Here is a 21,453-nt window from a genome sequence, read left to right on the forward strand (position 1 = left end):
CCTTATAGAGGTTTACAAAATTATGAGGGGCATGGATAGGATAAATAGACAAAGTCTTTTCCCTGGGGTGGGGGAGTTCAGAACTGGAGGGCATAGGTTTAGGGTGAGAGGGGAAAGATCTAAAGGAGATCTAGGGGGCAACGTTTTCACGCAGAGGGTGGCACGTGTATGGAATGAGCTGCCAGAGGTTGTGATGGAGGCTGGTACAATTTACATTTAAGGGGCATTTGGATGGGTATATGAATAGGAAGGATTTGGAGGGATATGGGCCAGGTGCTGGCAGGTGGGACTAGATTGGGTAGGGATATCTGGTCGGCATGGACGCGTTGGACCGAAGGGTCTGTTTCCATGCTGTACATCTCTATGACTCTATGACTCTATATCTGTTGAAAGCCCTTGAAGTATACTGCTTGTGAAATCTTGAGGACTTTTTAATTAAAATGCTGGACTATTGAAGCAGCCTGAATGATTGGGGCAAGCTCTTATTCAAATGCGACTTCCAGTTTTAGCTTTTCAGTAACATCAGTTATTTTTACAAGATGTGGAAGCTGTTTTGTTTCTGTTTTGGTTGCATCTAAAATCAGGGGGGTTCTCTGCCTGCTACCAGAGTTGCATTGAGGCAATTTTTAAACTGAATTTTCCCCTCTGCAATGTGTTTATAGCATGTTACCATATTGGAAAGGTTCCTATAGATTTACCTAATCTATATAAAAAAAAAGACTATGCTTCAATTCTGGTAAGTTGGTCAATTGAATTGCATTTGGAACACGAGACCTGGCATCTGTCTTTAAAATAAGAAAATGTTAGTGTCAGGCTATCTTTTGAATATATTGTGCCGAATGTTTGGTCTGGGCAATAACACTTTTCTGGCAAATTACCACCTTTACCGAGTTCCATAGCGATTCCTATGCGCTCGTACACGGACCGTGTCTTGTTTCTATCTTGTTCTTCTCCTTATTACCACGTTCATTTAATTTATTTTCTTGATTAATGGGACAATAACCATGAAACATCTACAGAACCCAACAAGCATGACATACTTGTGTTAGCATAGCTCAATCATGATAATTATCGTTCCTCGTTTATTTATTTATTATGCTCATCTATTCGTTCAAAGTATTGATGACACAACATCATAGCTAAAAGGGTTGGAGAAGAAGTACTCATTTATTTTTACTGCATGTGGACTACCAATAGAGATACAGTCAGATGAAGGATCAAACGTCTTATCCAAACTATTCAAGGAGGTTTTGGATAGCTTGAGCAGAAAACAATTCATATCTACTGCGAACCTTCCAGAATCGCAGGCAGCGCGAGAAAGGTGGCATCAAACATTAAAGACCATGTTGAGGGCCAATGATCAGGACTATCAAGATGATTTGGACAACTGAGTTCCATTTGCGCTTTTTGCAATAAGAGATGTACTGAATGAATCGACCACATTCAGTCCATTCGAATTAATTTCTGGACATGAAATAAGAGGACAGCTAAAATTGGTAAAGGACAAATGAATAACTCAGAATTTAGAGACCACATATTTGGAGTATGTGTAAAACTTTATAGAGCGAGTAAATAGAGCTGGGTCATTGGCTAGACCGCGTTTAAAAGTATCCCAGCATACACTGAAAAAGCAAGCGGGCAAGAAATCCCACGTTTGCCTTTGGGGATAAGGTATTGGTGTTACTTCTAGTAATAGGTGAACCTTTAACAGCACGGTTTAGTGGACCTTATCAAATCGAGAGGTAATTGAGTGAAGGGAACTTCTTGGACTCCAGACAGGAAAATTTCACAGAGTGTGCTCAAAAGGTATTTTGACAGGGAAGGAAAGCAAGAGAAGGCGTCAATAATGACAACCCGGAAGGAAAAACCAAATTCAGAAGATTCTGAATTGGACATTCGTAAAATCAAATTGCATAATGAGGAAGTTATCATAACTTGCGATAAATTATTGAGTTATCTTCCACAGGAAAAGTGAAATGTACTGAAACAGTTTGTACTGTCGCATGGAGAGATATGTGGAAAAAAACTGGAAAGTACTAACCTAATTGTGCATCATGAAGATGTAGGAGATGCTGTTCTGATTAAACAACATCCTTATAGACATAACCATCTAAGGCTGGTGCAGGTTCAGAAGAGTGAAGAACGGATGTTCCAAGATGGCATTATCGAATTGAGTCACAGTGACTGGAACTCACCCAAAGTCATGGTGCCAAAGCCACATGGTACCCCAAGGTTATGTGTGGACGATTGCAAAGTAAGTGCCGTCACAAAGACTGATGCATATCCAATTCCGTGGTTGGAGGAATGTGTCAAAAAGGTGGAAAAAATGTTTACATTTCTAGGTTGGACTGGCTCAGAGGCTACTGGCAGGTACGTTTGTTACAAAGAACAAAGGCAATTTCGGCTTGCAGATAATGCCAAATGAAGTAAATTAGTTAAAAGTCATGTCATTTGGTATGAAAACGCTCTGTCCATATTTCAGAAGTAACTAATAAGGTTATGGACGGATCTCCAACTGCTGCAAATATGTTGCTGGAAAAGCGCAGCAGGCCAGGCAGCATCCAAGGAGCAGGAGAATCGACGTTTCGGGCATGAGCCCTTCTTGAGGAACGTCGATTCTCCTGTTCCCTGGATGCTGCCTGACCTGCTGCGCTTTTCCGGCAACACATTTTCAGCTCCGATCTCCAGCATCTGCAGACCTCACTTTCTCCTCGAGGATCTCCAACCTGCGTTGTGTACATTGATGACCTGGAGATTTTTAGTCACTCATAGAAGGAACATTTCCACCATCTACTGGACTTCTTCAATCGACTTCAGAGGGCAGGCTTGGGGGTAAACCTAGCTAAAAGTGAATTTGCCAAAGCCCAAGTCTCTGACCTGGGTGATGTTATTGGACATGGACAAATAGCCCCACGGGATGTGAAAACGAACGTAAATGGTGGGTTTCGCGCACTTTCAATGAAAAGAGCAGTACTCCAGTTCCTGTGATTGGGTCTGTTTTACCGAAAGTTTGTGACAAATTTTAGCCGAATGGCTGCTCCACTCACCGAATTGTTGAAAAACCAAGGAATTTCAGTGGACAGCATTCGACAGCCTAAAAACTGTGTTAGTCACTGCCCCAATGTTAGCCAAACCTGATTTTGTGAATCCTTTCAAGTTGGCTATTGATGCCTGTGATGTAGGTGTCAGTGTGGTTCTCTTGCAGGAGGGTGACGAGGGAATAGAAAGACCCATTGGGTATTTTTTCAGGATGTTGAACGTTTATCAACACAAATATTCTACAGTTGAGAAAGAGACTTTGAGCTTGGTGTTGCCATTAAGACATTTCGATGTTTATTTTGCCAGCAACGCATCTGATGCAATCGTATACATTGATAATAATCCGTTGACATTTGTGGAGAAATTTAAGGAAAAATGCCTGATTGTAGCGATACAGCTTGTTGTTGCAGTCATCCAATTTGACATTTGTGCAAGGAGCGCATCATGAACATATGGTTGCCAATGCACTGGCGGGACTCGATGATATGCGAAGGTGTTTGCTGGTGGGTGTGCCACGGCCTGAATTCGAAATTGGTTGTGCATGCGTTCATGTGTATAGTCATGTGTATAGTGTGTGCATGTGTGTGTGTGTGTGTGTGTTTCAGCATACTAACCATTTTTTGAGGGGTTTTAAAATGAAGCCATCTTTGCACATCAATGGTTCTATTTTTAAGGTGGGAGGTGGCACAAAGGTAGTCCTTTGTTTAAAAAAAAATTGTTTTTTTCCTTCTCTCAAGGATACCGTGCCCTTGTTTTCTTTTCAGAGGTGACGTTAAACATCCCAGGCTCCGATTAGGCTGAAGTGGTACAGAGATGAAAAGGGTACTGGGAGACCTTTTTTGCTTATATGCAAACAAATCGGTCTTCAGACCAAAGCTTGCAAGTTTTAGAAGCAACATGTATAATGAAAGGGGAGTGGTCAGTTCAGAAAGCTGAAGTCTTGTTTTTAGTCAGTTCGGTAGTGCTGTGTGTGAAGAAGGGCTGCTGAAGACAGTCAGTTGAGACTGGAACATCTCTCTCTCCTTCTGCCCTTCTAACTTCGACCTGTAAGCCTCTGCTTCATTTTTACTCCGGGTTTGGCGAATTTGCTCATGGTATCTGTTGTGTATGTTTGGAACCGCATAATTAAGTCTAGTTTGGATCGACTGAGTTCTGTGGGTATTTTGTATTCTGTTCTTTGTGTCTTATTCCGTAATTTTGTGAATACACTTTTGTCTGTTTTAAATCCTTGTAGTCAACGTAGCTGACCTACTCCGGGTAACTTTCACTGTTCTCGCGCCAAAACAAATAGCAAAGCTACAGTCTAGGCTGCCTGCTTAAAAATGTTTGGAGTAATCTGACGTTGTCCATAACGCATTAAATAGCATTATCTCTGGTCCGACAGTCCTCACACACGCACATTTCTCACCATTCCCCATAAGAGTTAATCCCCAACTGCTCAAACATCTGTCTCTTTCAGCCTTAAATCTACAGGGAGTGCAGCCAAACCAGTCCATGTGATTGGTACTCCAAAGACAACCCGCTGAGCGAAGAAATCCCTTTTCATCTCCGTCCTAACTGGATGCCTCTTAATCCACGCACTCGCATAAGGACAGCTCCAACAACACACAGGAAGCTTAACAGCATCCAGGACAAGATATGGGAGAGTCAGTGTTGGACTGAGGGGCCAAAGTTAAAAATCACACAACCCAGATTATAGTGTGATGTTGTTCCACCTGATGTAGGTACAGAGATCCACTCCCTTCACCACCGGCACTCAGTAGAAGCCGTGTGTACTATCCCCAAATCCACAAAAGATCCTCTGGCAGCACCTTCCAAACTCACAGCAACTTCCACCTCGAAGGAAACGAGCAGCAGATACACGGGAACACCGCTCGCTGCAAGTTCCTCTCCAAAAGAATCATCAACCTGACTTGAAAACATATTGCCTTTGCTTTTGTGTCACCATGTCAAAGTCCTGGAATTCCCTGTCTGAGGGCTTTGTGGGTAAGCCGACATTACGTGGAAAAGAAGACGGACCACCACCAATTTCTCAAAAGGCAAATAAGCATAGGAAATAAAAGCTGGCCAAGGCGCAATTCTGCGCTATTGCACAAAGCAAATAAACTGACCTGTTAAGTTGCGCTCATGAAATTGATTAAAACGAGTTGTGGATTTAAATTCCTTCTATGACTATTCTCGTTTATCCCAATTCAGTTTTCTAATTCATAGCAATGCAATGCCTTTATTGACGCAGAAATAACTTTACGGAGACCGGCATCCAATCATCAAACCATCTTTTGCTCAATACACTGGCTTTGACCAAACAGCTCAAAGCCATTTCGAAAAATGAGAAGAATTTCCAGGTTAATTTGTTTTTTTTAAGCGCTGCAAGCAAATATTCTTCAGGCACGGGCTATTTTCTTCCATCACCATTGAAATAACTGCACAAAAGCCAGTACCCCATCACCAAACCACCCTTTATTTGCACTTGCAACGTATTTGACTCTGGCCCAGTTTCCGCAGAGTCTGCTCTCACCTTGAACAAAAGACCTGGCACTCCTGTTTATATCTGTCAGTCAGGACGCCCTAATTGAACCAGGACAACTGACCCAATCAGAAACTTATTTTGCATGTAGTCCATCTGTCTGAATTCGTTCTAATCACTGTACTGCCCTCATCCCAGTTGACATTCTAACTCCCAACGTGCCTGGCACCTTTGCAAACTAACCATCCTGCACCCTACTGATCTGGCACCCCATGTCATTATCGATCGGGCACATTTCTCTGAAACCACTGTCGTATCTCAGTTGCTGCATTAGAATACAGTTCTGACCAGGAAATATTTGTCAGTGCTGAAGCATTGTTTCGCCATCATGAGAGTTCCCTGAATGGTTTTCCTGTCAGAAACGCAGAGCTCCACTCTTTCATTCCAAAGAAATGGGACTGAGTGGCAAGACGTGTGAGCTTCCCACTTACGACAAAATCTATTCGTGTTTTGTTGGTGGAAAAGGTAGTAATAAATGAAAAGCTATGCTCAGTATAGCACCAAAAGTCTTTTCAAACTGTAGTGCATTGTTCTGAGTTTCAAAAATATTTCAAAGTCAGTCTTTTAACTTTTAACTTGGTTTCATTATTTTTCTACTTATTACCAAGGACTGGAATGGTTGACCTGGAACTTTGAGTCTTTCTTTTCCCAACATTTAACATAAGACTTTGTACCAAGGTATCTTTTACCTCAGAAGGAGCTCGGAATGCTATCATTGTACACTTTTTGGTGCATTCACATATTTCTGAATTTGAGTAGACATGACAATAAAATTTAATTTCAATTCTCAAATAATTAGTGACATGTTATTCTTCAATCTAGATTCTACTGCGTAATAGCCCTCAGAAGCAATTTGTTAATTTGCTACTTGTTCAAGTTACTGTAACTAATTTAATTCTGGCTCATCCAGATTTGAAGTCTCACTGGAACTTCTAAATAAAAGGATGTTGTGTTGACAATGTTATTGTAATCCGGCAGACAGAATTATTGACTCCACAATAACAGAAGGATTTGACTGGGACAGAATGAGACATTCAGCAACCTCACAGGTAGCACGAATTTACTTCCCAATACTTGCAGCTGTTGGCATTATTGGTACGTCCCTAATTCCAATTATGATTGTGTAACATCTGTTTAACTTCACTCCCTAATTCTTGATTGAAGTTTGAGATACCTTTTATAGCACTAGGAAGCTGGGTTCAATTCCACCCTCGGGCGACTCTGCGTCTGCGTGGGTGTCCTCCAGGTGCTCCGGTATGCTCTCACGATCTAATGTTGTACAAGTTAGGTGAATTGATGATGCTAAATTGACCATAGTGTTCAGGGATGTGTGCCTTAGTCAGCGGTAAATGTCGGGTAGGGGTATGGGTCGGTTTCCCTTCGGAGGGTCAGCGTGGACTTGTTGGACGAATGGACTGCCTCCACACTGTGGGGAGTCAACGTTCATAATTTCTTTCCATCCATCTGGTCAAGCACGTGTATTTATAATTTTTTTTTACAGACGACTTAATTCGAATGCTGAGCAGACTGAGTCAGCATTTATTTCTCAACCCGAGTCACAATTGTGAAGCTGGTGGTGAACTTTCTTCTCAAACCATTCCACAAAGACTGGCGTAAAAGCACTCACAGAGAGTCATAGAGTAATACAGGGTGGATACAGGCACTTCAGTCCAATTCATCCATGCCTTCCAGGTTTTCTGAACTGAGCTACTCCTGCAGCAGGACTTTTCCGCTTAATTGTCACGTCCCAGGGAGTGTTGCTGAACAAAGAGTCATTGGAGTGCAGGTTCGTGGCTCCTTGAAAGTAGAGTCACAGATAAATAGGATAGCAACGAAGGCTTTTAATATGCTTTCTTTTATTGGTCAGATTATTGAGTGCGAGTGTTGGGAGGTCATGTTGCGGCTGTACAGGACATTGGTGAGGCCACTTTTGGAATATTGCGTGCAATTATGGTCTTCTTTCTATCAGAAGGATGTTGTGAAACTTGAAAGGGTTTACAAGGATGTTGCCAGGGTCGGAGAATTTGAGATATAGGGAGGGGTTGAATAGGCTGGGGCTGTTTTTCCTGAGTTGGAGGCTGCGGGTGACCTCATAGAGGTTTATAAAATCATGAGGGTCATGGATAGGGTAAATATACGAGGTATTTTCCCTGGGGTTGTTGAGTCTAGAACTAGATGGCATTGGTTTAGGGTAAGAGGGGAAAGATATAAAAGAGACCTCAGGGGCAAGGTTTTCATGAAAATGGAGGTGCGTGTGTGGAATGGGCTGACAGAGGAAGTGGAGGAGGCTAGTACAATTCTAACGTTTGAAAGGCATCTGAATGGTTATATGAATAGGAAAGGTTTGGAGGGAATTGGGCCAAGTGCTGGTAGGTGGGACTAGATTAGGTTGGGATATCTGGTCGGCATGCTCGACTTGGATTTAAGGGTCTGTTTCAGTGCTGTACATCCTCTGAACCTCTTTCAAGTCCAACACATGCTCCCTCAGACACCGGGCCCAAGCTTAATGAACATATCGTGAGTGAGTTGTGAAATGTACACTAATGAGTAAGGGATGTTGATGAGTAAATGGAACTTTAACTTTTATTACACATGTGAGTAGACAATTGTAGTTTTGCATGTGGAATATATCTAAGGGAACAGATGAAGAGAGCTCACAATATGCTATGTTTCAAACAAGCAACTGCAGTTGTTGATGCAGAGCCAGCTGGATTAGGACACTCTTGATCATGCTGTGAGAATATGGTTTAACGTCTGAGATCCATCATCAACAGGTATACTTTGGTGTGTATTTCCAGATGCTTATAATTATAAATTTTCAATTAATTATAAAGTTTGACTATGTATGCATACACCTAAAAAACATCCAATAAGCATTCAAGAGATTCCAAGAATATCCTCTGGACATGACAGTTTCAGAGAGTAATGGAGAGCCTGCATTCTGTTGCAGGAGGATTGAATGACAAGTGTGGAAGTCAACAGTACTCGTATGTGTTTAAGTACAGCACGCATTGTGAAGTAACCAAGTGGTATGGGCTTCGGGAAACATCATGAGATTATAGAACACTGAGGGCCTTCCATAAAGGTTGTCGATCACTGACCATACAGCCGTGTTAGTAAGTCAACTGGGTGCATCGTTAAGTAATTATTAATATGTTCGACCTGCAATTACTAAAGGAGAGACAAAATAAATATGTAATTTTTTTATTCCTTTGTTCATTGAAGAAGTTCTTGAACTCCAGAGGTCTCTTCTTGCCAATGCAACATCAAAAAAGCTCTTTGATACTGGAAGTGGACTCTGGATATTGAGTGATTTATTTAGTCATTTCGCCCTGACACCACAGCTCAGTTCACGTCGAGAAACCTAACCATTACAGGTAAAAGATACTTTAACTCTGTTATGGACTAGGCCAGACCACTCAAAACATTCTTAAGCAGTCAGCCCAGACAATAACTTTGCACGTAGTTTCCGTAAGTGTACAGTGAAACTTACCCAGTTTAAGTTAGTGAAGTTGACTACCAGATGTAAAACAGACAAAACAGTTATTCACAAAATTACACAATGAAACACGAAGAACAGAATAAAGAACACGACAGAAATTTGTCTATCCAAGCTAGACTTTATCTGTTGTTCCAAACAGTCACAATAAGCAAACCCACTTTAAAATGCAGAACTAAAAAAAAGGTTAGATGATTGCAGGTTGAAGTCAGAAAAGAGAGTTTCCACACAGCTCATTGTTGAACCCCTGACCAGATCTGGACTGAACTAAATTGCTCAGCTAGAGAGTTGACCACTCCTTTTTTATTCTACTGCTCACTTCAAAAACATGGCCAGTTTGGCCTGAAGTCTCATCGGTTTACATACAAACAAAAGGCCTCTCAAACTCCTTTTCATCTCTGTACCAAACCAGTCTGATCGGAGCCCGGCCTGGTTTATTACCCCTCCGAAAAAAGTCAAGCACAGTGTCTCCTTGAGCTAAGGAACAGCTTTTAGGGGGAACAAACAGCTTTGTAACAATACTAATTTATACATTCAGAATGAAGTTTGAAATCTGACTATTCCTTATCTTCATTCCTGTGTGTCATGTAACCATCACTCACTGACGAGCATTTGTTACCCATGCCTAATTGCCCCTTGCGAATATGGAGGTAAGCTGAATTTTTGGTCTGCTGTAGTGCCCCTCCTGTGGTTTAAACTACAACAATTTGAGGGAGGAAATTCCAGAATTTTGACCCAGTGACAGTGAAGGAAAGGTGTTGTGTTACCAAGTCAGGATGGGGAATTGCGTGGATGGGAACGTGCAGTGGGTGGTGGCATTCCTATGTATTTGTGACGTTTGTCCTTTTAAGTGCAAGTATTTAAAGGCGTGTTAAGTGCTGTCTACGAAGCTTTGGTATAATTCTGCAGGACACACTGGTCTTGGAGAGGTTGGATGTATTTTTCTGAATGTGATGCCAATGAAGCAGGCTGCAATCACAACTTCCAGTTATAGTATTACTGTTCTGACAATGTATTGCATTTACAAACTTACATAATGCTTCTCAGCTGCTCCTGCGTTTCCTCATTTTACTCCAGCCTCCCTGATCGACGGCTCCTTCAGTTTTGTGACCAGCACAAGTAAGAAACCATGACTTTCTTCAGTCATAGGCCAGTCCAATAATCTAAACCTCATAATCAACTGTGTCAATTGCCCTTCACAAAGTGTATAATGTCGTGGATGCTCATGTGCTATGTTTCTAATTGGGTTTATTGATATAAAATAACTTCTCTCTATTGGTATTTTGATTTAATTTTGTCCATTACCAGTTTGGTAAGCGTGAAAAATCTGTTAAACGTTTTGTTGAATCTGCCAACATAGCATGCTTGCATTAGAATATATCATGCCATGCAGTCATTTTACCCTCAATTAGTTATTTACTTATTCTGTGTGTCTATTTTTGTCAAAGCAAATCATTATTTTATTCTGTGCTTGCTTGCATCAATCATTACATTGCAAGGTATCACCATCTGTGGTGCAACTGAGTTAAGAGATTAATATGAGGCAATTGTTATTATTTAGCACATGTTCAGCCGATGTTTTTGGTATGACTTGCGTCATAAAGAGGTATATCTTTATTTTTCATACAGTTAACTCCGTGGGAATTGTGATCCTGAATCGAGGCAATTGTGGACTCTCCAAATGCATCACTCGCTATTTGTTGGCAATGTCTACAGCAGACTTACTACTTGTCATTCTTAACGTCTTACTTGACCGAATTAACATTCTTTATTTCCCAGTTAATTTCTTATTCATCACTCCTGTGTGCTCTTTGAGAGTCGGTCTGTACTTTGCAGCCCTGGACTGTTCAGTTTGGTTCACGGTTGCTTTCACATTTGATCGGTTTGTAGCAATTTGTTGTCAGACGCTAAGAACAAGATATTGTCATCAGAGAACTGCATTTGTGGCTATAATAACTGTGAGTGCAGTCAGCTGTTTGCGGTCAATTACATGGTATTTTGCATTTACACCTTTATTTGTTATTGACAATGTGCCATGGTTTTGTATTGCAATACCAGATTATTATACATCATTGTTTTGGAAAATGTTTGTGTGGATTGACACGATAATTACACCATTGCTTCCAATTGTATTGATTTTGGCATTCAATTCTCTGACTGTCAGGCATATTATAACAGCCAACCGCATCCGCTGTCGCCTGCAGAACCAGGGAAATGGGCAGAATAATACTGATCCACAGTTGGTAAACCGGAGAAAATCCATCATCTTGCTCTTTGCATTGTCTGCTAATTTTATATTGTTGTGGATGACGCATGTCGTACGCTCTTTCAACTGGCAAGAAGTAAACTATAATTATGAAGATAAAACTTTTAATGATCCAATATTTGTTTTTCAAGAAATTGGATTCATGCTACGGCTTCTGAATTCCTGCACTAACACCTGCATTTATGCTCTAACACAAACTAAATTCAGAGAGGAATTAATCAATGGAGTAAAATATCCATTTGCTCTAATTGTCAAAATATGCAAATCATCCAACAGGTCTGACCTCTCTTTGAAAATGCATTTACAATCATAAAACAGAATCCCCAATTTGAAACTGATTGTGGAATTTCCCTTGATGCATCAGATTTCCATGCCCTAGTAATTGGAAAGAAGCCTCTCAGCCACTCAAATGGGAAATAGAGTGTTCTGCATAAGAATTAACAAGTTGAAATTAGAATAATATTTCAACGAGATAGAGTATCTGTAAAGGACGGTGCGGGTTAAAAGGCTGAGTCTTTGTTTTTGCGTTCCATTTTTCCTATTTCTAATTTCTTGCACCAATGCAATTCTTCATGAATAAGTTTATGTTCTTGTGCTGAAAGGACAGTGGAAGCCTTATGTGAATGTGTTCCACGACGAACTACCAGGGCAACTAAATGCAAAGATTAAACTGACAATCTTCCAAAATGCTTTCATCAGGGATTTAATTTAACTGACATTAATAGCACCTGGGACCATTACATTCGATATTCAAAACAGTTTGGCATAATTCACGTTCAGTCTCAAGGCTTCTTTTCTAAAACCAACTTGTCCGTTTATTGCACACCATTACCCTAACATCTGTCTTTTAATACCTCATTGTCGGCACTCCAGAACCTTCTTCATTGGGTGTGCCTTGCATTTCTTTTAGCTGTTATACAGTTGCCAGTTGTGGTTTGTGGTGCAATGATAACAATCTCTCTCTCAACGTTGTACAACAAACCAACTGGCCATTGACCTCAGGAAGAAAAGAAGAGGATAAGCCCCTACCTACATCAAGGGATTTGAAGTGGAGATGTTCGAAGGCATTACGTTCCAATGACTGTCCATAACCTACATGCTTCACAGATCGATGCTATCGGCAAGAAGGCACAACAACGCCTCATCATCCACAGGCAGCTTCAGAAATTCAGCAGGTACACAAAGACCGCCTCCAACCTTTGCAGATACACGATCGAACATATTTCATCAAGCAGCCTGGGTAACAGCCTGGTCCAGCCACCGCTCTGTGCAGGACAATAAAAATAAAAAACTACAGAAAGTTGTTTGCACAAACCGGGACCATCACGGAAGCCAGAGACTCCATTTTAAAACTTCTCGTTGTTCAGGAAAGGCTGCCAACATCATCAAATGCCCCTCCCACCCCAGTAATGCTCTCGTTCAGTCTCTTCCATCAGGGAGATGATGCATAAGCCCTTGAACACTTGCAGCAACAATTTCAAGGAGATTTTCTTCTTTCCCCCCGTTGTTAAGTTGATGATTGCACTTCTCCGACGTCATATAATGTTGATCTTGCCATGTTTGATTTTGCTTTGCTCATCGCTTATGCAGTCCCAACCTTGTAGGCCTCAGTTCGTCAAAGCAACCTGTGAGCTACATGTCCTTCTTTGCTCTGATCTGCCTCTACTGTTCATAAAACAAAACTTTTCACTGTATGTGACTACAATAAAACAAATCAAATCAGTATCTATTTCCAATTTCAACTCTTTATTGTTACTTTGTCCAATTTTTTTCCAGGCATATTGAAGTAATGCACACAGCGGCCTGCATCTAAGATGAAAAGCTCTCTGAACATTGAAACTGAGTACTGAGATTCACTGTTTAATCCTGACCACTGACACTAATTATACTGAAAGTTCTTGGCCATTGAGGCACATTGTTAAGAGAATCCTGACCCAGCCAGTGTGTGTTGAAATAAAAGTGCACAAAGTGTAAGAGCTCTTTGCTCAGAGGGTAAACACAGCGACCTACTCCTTACCGACTATGAAATTTACCACTTAAAGATTGAAATGGAACGGAATGTCAAGTGAGTGTGTTCAGTCATTCCTCTCTAACAGGGGATGCGTGACATTTGGTGGCTGAGTGGAACATTGTGTAGAAGGTCGACAAAACCATAAGGTGTTCATCGATAACAACAGGAGGAGGCTGTTCCACCCTCAAGCCGACTCCACCGTTCAAAATGATCATGCTCAGTCAGCATTCCTCACGTCCACTTTCCTGACTTTTCCGCACGACTCTTCACTCTCTGAATGATGAAGAGTCTGTCTCTTTTCGCCTTAAATATTGAAGATGTACGCCCCAAAACTCTCTGCGAAAAGGAGATCCACAGAATCGCAACCCTCAGAGGGAAATAATAACTCCTTGTCTGACTCTTATAATGACACCGCTTAATCAAATTGTCTGCATGAACGCCGCTCCAATAGCACTCAAGAAGCTTGATGCCCTGCAGGACAAAGCAGCCCCCACTTGTCACACATACACACACACAGATGCACAAACACATAGACGCACGTATCGACGTGACAATCAATAGTATTGCCTTCAAAACAAGAGGGATTTATGGGGAGAGGAGTTTTGACCCCATTTCAACGTTTCAAATGCCAAAGCAACAGAGACACCATTACACTGAGATGCACACATCCCTGGATGGTGTCAGCTTCCAGAGTTTTTTTGGAGCTGGACCCATCCAGACAAGTGGGGAATAATCCATCACACTTCAGTCTTGTGCCTCCTAGGGAATGGATAGATTTTAGCGCGTCAGGGGGCGAGTTACTTGCTGCAGTATCCTTCGACTCTGATCTATTCTTGCAACTACTGCTTATGTGGTGAGTCCAATTGAGTTTCTGCTCAATGTAAATCCCAAGGATGTTGACAGTGAGGGATTCTCTGATGGTAATGTAGTTGAATGTCAAGGGGCAGTGGTAAGACTGTAAGAAGGCATGCCAGGAGCAGCACGACACTGAGGTATCACCCTGCGGAAGCTACCAAGTAGGACTACTTGCTTGCCAAACGGCACGAAAAGCAAGTGATAGACAGAGCTAAGCAATCCCACAACCAACGGATCAGGTGTAAGCTATGAAGCCTTTCCACATCCAGTGGGAGTGGTGGTGAACAATTAAGCAACTCACTGGAGAATGATGTTTCACAAATATCCACATCTTCAACGATGGGGGAGCCCAGAACATCAGAGCAAAAGGTACGGCTGATGCATTCGCAACAGTCTTCAGTCAGAAGCGCCAAGTGGGTGATCCATCTCCAGCTCCTCCAGTGGTCCCCAGCTTCGCAGATACCCGTCTCCAGTCAAGTCGATAGACTCCACTGGATACTGCAAAGGCAATGGGCCCTAATAACATTCCAGCAATGGTACTGAAAACATGTGCTCCAGAACTTGCTGATCACCAGTCAACACCGGCGTCTACCCAACAATGTAGAAACCTGCAACACAAAAATAGGATAGATCCAACCCGGCTAATTATGACCCAATCAGTCTACTCTCGATCATCAAGAAAGTGATAGGAGGAGTCATTAACAGTGTTATCAAGCAGCACCTACTCACTAATAACCTGCTCAGTGACGCCCAGTTTGGGTTTCGCCAGGGTCACTCAGCGCCTGACCTCTTTATAGTCTTGGTTTAGATATGGACAACATAACTTTCCAACTTCTCTACTCAGTACCCTGACTGATGAAGGCCAGTGTGCCAAAAGCCTTTTTCAATGCCCTGTCTGCCTGTGACTCCACTTTCAGAGAACCATACACCTAAACTCCAAGTTCCCCATGTCTCACTTTACACATTAAGGTCTTACCACTCATCATGAAACTCTACCTTGATTCGATTTTCCAAAATGCAAGACCTCACACTTACTTGTACAAAGCTTAATTTGCTATTTCTCGAACACTTGCCCAGATGATCAAGGTCCTGTTACAATTTCTGATAACCTTCCTCACTGTCCATGATACCACCTACTTTAGTGCCATCTGCAAAATTACCAATCATGCTTGTAACTTTTTATCCAAATCTTTGATATAGATAATAACAGTAATGGGCCCTGCAACGACCTCTGAGGCACTCCACTAGTCAGAGACCTCCAGGACAACAAGCATCCTTGCACTAATACTCCCTGCTTCCTGCCATCAATCCCAATTGCATATGCAATTTTCCAGCTCCACCTTCCAAGCGTCCTAACCTCCCAGAGCAGCCGATCATGAGGAACCTTATCAAAAGCATTACTGAGATCCATTCGACTACTTCTACTACCTTTCCCTCGTCATACTTCCTGGTCATTTCGTCAAAGAACTCTAACACATTTGTGAGGCATGATCTTGCACGCGCAACATTATTCCTAATCAAACCTCCGCGTTCCAAATGCATGCAGATCTTACTTCTCTGAATTTTCTCAGCTAAATTACCCGCCACAAATTTTAGGTTTACTCATCTACAGTTCCCAGGTATTTCTTTCCAGCTTTTGTTTGAATAATGGCACAATACTCACTGCCTTCCAGATTTCCAGGATCTCAACCATGGCAAAAAATGATGTAAAAATTGCAGCTAGGACCCTGGCAATTTCCTCTCACGCCTCTTGCGGTGTTCCTGGATATATGTGGTCAGGACTAGGAGATTTTTCCACCTTCATGCATTCTAGTACGTCAAACACCACCTTTGCTATGATATGAACGGTCCTCAAGACATGACGACTAACTTCCCCAAGTTCCCAAGTTTTTATGTCTTTTCTCCACAACAAACACAGAGGAGAAGTATTCATTGAGGACATCACCCACCTCCTGAAGTTATGCACATACATGTCTACATTGGTCCTTGAGGTGCACTATTCTCTCTCTCGTTATTGTTTTACCGTTAATATGCTGAAATTACCTCTTTGGATTTACACTAACCTTCTCAGACGAGTCTACCTCATGCCTCCCTTTTCCCTCCTGATTTCTTTCTTCAGTAAACTCCTGTGTTTCTAATATACCTCCAAGGATCCCCTTGATACCAGCTGCTTGTACCTGAGCCATACCTCCACTTCTTCTGGTCAAACCCTCAATATCTCTGGTCACCCAGGGTTCCCTATCCCTGGCAGTCTTGTCTCTCCCTGTCAGTCTTGCCATTCAAACTCACAGGAGCATGTTGACCTTAAACTGTAGCTATTTCACTTTTAAAGCCCTCCAAATTGCCAGAGGTCACTATGCCTGCAAACAAATTACTCCAGACCACACCTGCAATCTCCTGTCTAATTCAGTCAAAATACGCCTTGCCCCAGTTTAGAACTTGGACCTGTGGACCACCTTTGTCCCTTTCTATAAATATTTTAGAATTAATAATCTATGGTCATTGGTCCCAAAGTGCTCCCAACTGTCACCTGTCTCACCTGTCCACCCCTATTTCTCAAACTTTGGTCAGGTTTTGCCCCTTTGTCAAGGAGGATTCTCTACATACTGCTTGGGGAAACTTTCCTGAGCGCACTTAACAAATTCACATCTGAACCTTAACGCTCTGATAATCCCAGTCCATGATAGGCAAATTAAAATCTCCTACTATGACAACCCAATTGCTCCTGCAAGTCTCTCCAATCACTCTGCATACTTGTACCTCTAATTCCTGTTGACTACTTGGGGGTCTGTAGAACAACTTCAATGACGTCACCACCCTCTTCTTATTTCTTCGGGAGATTTACTCTGTATCAAATCCGTACTGTCACTGTCCTGGGAATGTTTGATGGGGGACAGCGTAGTGAGAGCTTTACTCTGGCACAGACCCACAATGTCCCTTAGGAAGGGAATTCCTGGATTCTGACGCATTAACACTGAAGAAACGCTGATGTATTTCCAAGTGACGATGTGACAGCGAGACAGAGCGATAAGGTGTACAATATGTCAGGGCTTCAGATCATTGGCCATGGCTATCATGGTCAGATAGCCACATTGGTGCCTGTGAGTCAACCCACTTTTGAGAAATTTACTCTGTGCCCTCAATGTGCCAGCTTCGTGCAGGCAGCTGGTCATCTGTTTTTTGCAGATTCCTCTCAAACACATATAGACACAGAGAAAGATTCTTAAAGGCTTTATATAGAAGCGCAGGAAATAGGAGCAGAAGTAGGTCATTCGGCCCTGCGAGCCTGGTCTGCCATTCAACGCACTCTGCCTGATCACCCAATTCAATCCCCTGTTCCTGTTCTCTCCGCCATTTCTTTTGAACCCTTTAGCCCTAAGAACAACATTGACTTCCATCTCGAAAACATTCAATGTTGTGGCTGTAACTGCTTCCTGTAGCAGATTGATTCGTAGGTTCCCCACTCTTTGGGTGAAAACATTTCTCCTCATCTCAGTATGAACTTACCCACCCCGCATCCCGACGCCCTGGTTCTGGGATCCCTGGTCAGCGGAAATATTCTTATTGAGTTTACCACAACAGAACTTTCCAGGGTTCGAAGAGGTTCCACCTCATTATTCTCAACTCCAGTGAACACAATCCTAACAGATCCAATCTCTCTCCATGCATCAGTGCTGCCATCCCAGGAATCAGTCTTGGAAACTAGACTAGCTTCCCTACAGTGTGGAAACAGGCCCTGCGGCCCAACAAGTCCTCACTGACGCTCCAAACAGTGACCCGCCAGACTCGTTTCCCTACCCTTAGCCCTAACTAAGGTACCTGACACAATGGGCAATTTAACTTGCCTATTCACCTCACCTGCACATCTTTGGACAGTGGGAGGAAACTGCAGCACCTGGAGGTAACCCACACAGACACGGGAAGCATGTGCAAACTCCACACAGACAGTCGCCCAAGGCTAGAATCGAACATGGGTAGCTGGCAATGTGAGGCAGCCGTGCTAAGCACTGAGCCACCATGTCACCCACAAGCATCCCCTCAGCGACTGGATGCGTGGTGGGCTCTCAGATTTTGTTGCACCTCTCCCTTTCCCAATCTAACGCTGTTCAGACAATAACCTGGTTTGCTGTTCACGCCCTTTAAAGTCGACTGGAACAACCACGTCTCACATCACCCAATCCCAACCTCGTGAAATATCCGCAGTTATTGGCAAAATCCTACCACGGATAACTCCTCCCTCCACAATCATGTACAATCGAAATAAAAATTTGGAAGTATAGTTTCAGAATGCTTTTGTTCAAGGTTTTGTGTGGCTGCAAGTTTGTGGAGATGGGCTGAGTAAAAACATTGTCGTGTTCCATCAGGCATGATCATATGGAATGGCGGATCAGCTTTGATGAGTTGAGTTTGCAATCCATTGCCTATGTCCCTGTCTTAAACTTAAACCATCTACCTCTAATTCTGATACTGTGCTGCCTGGACCAGGAGTCACCAGCCAAAAGGAATCATCTGATTCACATCCACCTACGAAACGTTTCGTAAAGTTCACTGGAACTGCCTCACATTCTTTCAAATCGTAGAAAGTGCACTGTCTGTTTCCTCAAACCACGTGCACCCTCCATATTAAATTGCTTGTCAATTTCTGCTCAACCTTATTTCTGCTGGAGCTGTACCTTCATTATTTTGTGGACCTTCATGTTGTGTTTGATGATATCTTTAACATTTTATTGTTTGTTTCGAACAAACGGGTGACTTGTCTGGGATTAATTAAACAAGAATGAACCAGCAACTAAAAATAAACACGGATGCTGGACAGACAAAACAGACTGGAGAAACTCAGCAGATATAGCCGCAATTGTCGAGAGGAAGCAAAAATAGCCTTTTCAGTTTCAGTGACCATTCTTCAGAATTAATTATAGAGAGCAAAAGCGGGATTGATTGTGTGTGTGTGTGCGTGTGTGTGTTGGGGGGGGGGGGGGGGCAGCTGGGAATATTCCTGAAAATGAAACTGCGTGTGTGTGTGTTTCTATTCTCCCTCCTTAATTCTGTCTATGTCTGTCTGAACCTGTCTCTATCTGTATATCTCTGTTTTCTCATATTGTATCCTCTGTCATTCTTTCCCTGTCAATCTCTATCTCCATCTTTTCTCTCATTCTTTCTATCTCTCTCACTTGCGGTCTTAAATTCCATCTGTCTATCGCTCTGGATCCCTCATTCTTCTCTCTTAATCTCTCTATCCCTCTCTCATTGACGCTCTCTCTCTCTGTCTCTGACTCTGTCTCCCCACTTCTCTCTACTTTTCTTCCCTACCCTCTCTCCTTTTATTCCTATGCGTGAAATGATGATACCACAATTCTATGGTATTGCCACAAAACCTCTTCAAGAAAATGTTTCTTTTTTGTATTCAGTTACTGATCACACAGAAGTGTTGTCATAATCTGTTTTTCATTGAGTTGAAAATGTTGTAACGCCATATCCCCAGGGGGGTGATCTCACAGGCTATAATTGAAAGGCTTGGGAAATTAAAGTCTTCAGTTTATAATGCAGGGAGAGACTATCTGAATCTCAGAGAAAACTAGCACCTCACACTAAAAATGTCCCGTCCAATTGGTGATGTGCTGAAATTATATTACATGATATTTGCTGTCATTGGAATTCCTGGTAAGTGACAATAGCCAGCGATATTGTGTGATTTTGTTGCTCTCTGCTTTTACTGTATGACTCATAATACTTCGTGCTAAATTAATTGTCACACTTATAAATTCACGTGAAGAGTAAAATGATTTGGTTAAGTTAATCGTTTTGAATTGTACCTGACGCTTTACCCGATATCCATTGGTGTTCATACATCAGTGTCGCTGTAGTGGCTATTAGGTCAGACATGTTCAGCTGCATGTGTATCATTAATTAATCTAATTTTGTATGAATACTGTCTATTTAATTCCAGAGGCAATACGTTTGTCTTTTTATTGCCACTTTTCCTTTTTATTCTTCTTGTTGTTGCCTAAGTTTCGCCTTGTCTGAGTTTTCCTGCATGCTTATGTTCTACACAGGGTATAATGAGTAAATGATTTGCCCTTAAATGCTCTCATATCGTTTTGCATTATAATCATATGCAGTCCCCTTCAGAAACGTTCGTCCCCTCTTCTTATTCACCTTCATACATGTTATCTTTTATTTTAATTGTTGTCTTGGTGCAAGTTCCAGAACAATGTTTCTTCGCACAATCCATCACTGTCACTAGCCTTCTATTCCTTGACTCATTCACTTCCCATTCAGAGGATCGGTAGACAAGTTTCCCATTGTCTTATCAGTGAACAGATTATCTATCTCATCCTCCAACATGCCTGCCTCATCCATCAACGCCATCAGCAATACATATTGACTTACCTTCTGTCCCTCTGACCATTCTGTCACAACACAATGAAATTAAGGTCTGAACTCCTTCCTGCAGAGGTCCAAAAGGAAAAGGATCTATACCTTTAGCTCCCTCGATTACACTTAACAGACTCCTTCTCCTTTCAATAGCAACAACTATTTACGTGAATATTTTCAGATTTGATCACTGCAATCATTTCTAAAAAGTCCCTTGTGATTTTGAGGAAGGTCAAATACAGTTTGACTAGTAGCTTTTCTGATTTCCTCCCTTCAGTTCGCAAGATAAACTTACAACCTTATTGTACATGGAGGATGCATGTTCAGTCATTTTCACATTATCTTCTATTCCTTTCCTTTCAGCTAATTTACTGGCGATTGTCATCCTGTCTCGCGGAAAGTGTGGCCTCTCTACCTGTACCACTCGCTACCTGGTGGCCATGGCAATAGCAGATTTATCAGTCATTATTTTAATCAACTTTTTGTGGCACATCAGTTATCATTATTTCCCAGGGACATTGCTGGATATTGCTCCTGTGTGCAGCCTCAAAACTGTACTCGCCTCTGCAACGACAGACTGCTCTGTCTGGTTCACAGTTGTTTTCTCCTTTGATCGATTTGTGGCCATTTGTTGCCAGAAGCTGAAAATGAAATATTGCACTGAGAAAACTGCAGCCATTGTTCTAACAGTAACCTGCGTCCTGCTCTGTTTAAGAAACATCCCATACTACTTTACATTTGAGCCATTGATGATAATTGACAATGTACCGTGGCTCTGCACTGTGAAACCAAGTTATTATACTGATCCTGGATGGGTGGGGTTTGATTGGTTTGATCGGATTTTAACCCCTTTACTCCCTTTCACTTCAATTCTGTTGATT

Source organism: Chiloscyllium plagiosum, chromosome 46 (assembly GCF_004010195.1).
Source record: "Chiloscyllium plagiosum isolate BGI_BamShark_2017 chromosome 46, ASM401019v2, whole genome shotgun sequence".
NCBI classification, from domain to species: domain Eukaryota; kingdom Metazoa; phylum Chordata; class Chondrichthyes; order Orectolobiformes; family Hemiscylliidae; genus Chiloscyllium; species Chiloscyllium plagiosum.